This window comes from Callorhinus ursinus, unplaced genomic scaffold (assembly GCF_003265705.2).
Source record: "Callorhinus ursinus isolate GAN/ISIS: 27379988/994484 unplaced genomic scaffold, GSC_fseal_2.0 scaffold30, whole genome shotgun sequence".
NCBI lineage: Eukaryota > Metazoa > Chordata > Mammalia > Carnivora > Otariidae > Callorhinus > Callorhinus ursinus.
The window spans coordinates 10033891-10035636 of NW_027397092.1; the positions used below are offsets into that span (position 1 = coordinate 10033891).

At 48.3% G+C, this 1746-nt stretch overlaps 1 pseudogene; it reads left to right on the forward strand.

Moving 5' to 3' along the window:
• Window positions 1–245: 245 nt before the first annotated feature.
• On the forward strand, window positions 246–1539 carry LOC112815134 (elongation factor 1-gamma pseudogene; annotated as a pseudogene).
• The last annotated feature ends 207 nt before the right edge of the window (window positions 1540–1746 follow it).

Consider the following 1746-nt stretch of genomic DNA (forward strand, 5'->3'; position numbering starts at 1 on the left):
AGAAATACAGAGGACAGAACAATATATTAAGAATCATTACAAGGATGCAATTAAAAAAGTCCACAATGAGAATCTCTACAGGACAACTGATCTACTCCCCCCCGCCCAGAGAAGTTGGAAGGAGAGAGAAAGAGAGAGAGAGGGAGAATCTATAGTTTCAAATCGACTTAGACATTTTAACAATTGAATTTTTGGACCTCATTTTGATCCTTTAAAAAAATTTTTTTAGCTTTCTCTGTGGAATCACCATGGCAGCTGGGACCCTGTACACATATCCTGAAAACTGGAGGGCCTTCAAGGCTCTCATTGCTGCTCATAGAGCGGGGCTCAGGTCCACGTGCCCTCTGCACCACCCCACTTCCACTTCGGCCAAACCAACTACACCCCTGAATTTCTGTGTAAAATTCCTGCTGGCAAGTTCGAGTATTTGAGGGTGACCGTGTGTTTGCGAGTAAAGCCATTGCCTAATAGGTGAGCAATGAAGAACTACAGGGAAGTACTCCAGAGGCAGCAGCCCAGAAGGTGCAGTGGGTGAGCTTTGCTGATAGTGACATAGTGCCCCCAGCCAGCACCTGGGTGTTACCCACCTTGGGCATCATGCACCACAACAAGCAGGCCACAGAGAATGCAAAGGAGGAAGTGAAGCGAATTCTGGGGCTACTGGATGTTCACTTGAAGACGAGGACTTTCCTGGTGGTCGAATGTGTGACCCTGGCTGACATCACAGTTGTCTGCACTCTGTTGTGGCTCTATTGACAGGTCCTGGAGGCTTCTTGCTGCCAGGCCTTCCCCAATACCAACCACTGGTTCCTCACCTGCATTAACCAGCCTCAGTTCAGGGCTGTCTTGGGGGAGGTGAAACTCTGTAAGATGGCCCAGTTTGTCGCTATAAAGTTTGCAGAAAGCCAGCCTAAAAAGGACACCCCATGGAAAGAGAAAAGTTCTCAGGAAGAGAAGCCAGGCTGAGTGGAAAGAGGAGAAAAAGCCTGCTGCCCCTTCTCCTGAGGAGAAGGTGGATGAATGTGACCAGACACTGGCTGCTGAACCAAAGGCCAAGGACCCCTTTGCTCACCTGCCCAAGAGTACCTTTGTGTTGGAGAATTTAAGCACAAGTACTCCAATGAGGACACTCTCTTTGTGGTGCTTCCGTATTTTTGCAAGCACTTTGATAAGGGTGGCTGCTCTCTGTGGTACGCAGAGTACCACTTCCCTGAAGAGCTCACTCAGAACTTCATGAGTTGCAACCTTATCACTGGAATATTCCAGCAGTTGGACAAGCTGAGGAAGAATGCCTTTGCCAGTGTCATCCTCTTTGGAACCAACAATAGCAGCTCCATTTCTGGAGTCTGGGTCATCTGAGGCCAGGAGATTGCCTTTCTGCTGAGTCCAAGTTGGCAGGTGGACTTCGAGTCATATACGTGGCGGAAACTGGATCCTGGCAGCAAGGAGACCCAGACACTGGTTCAAGAGTACTTTTCCTGGGAGCGGGCCTTCCAGCATGTGGGCAAAACCTTCAGTCAGGGCAAGATCCTCAAGTGAATATCTCTTGCCATCACCTAGCTGCCTGTACCTGCCCTTCAGGGAAATAGAACACTGAAAAAAAAATCTTTTAAGTAATCTCTATGCCCAACGTAGGGCTCAGACTCATGACCCCGAGATCAAGAGTTGCATGCTCTACCAACGGAGCCAGCCAGGTGCCCCTAAAAAAAATATTTTTTAAAATGTTACAGTCAGGAAATTTGAACA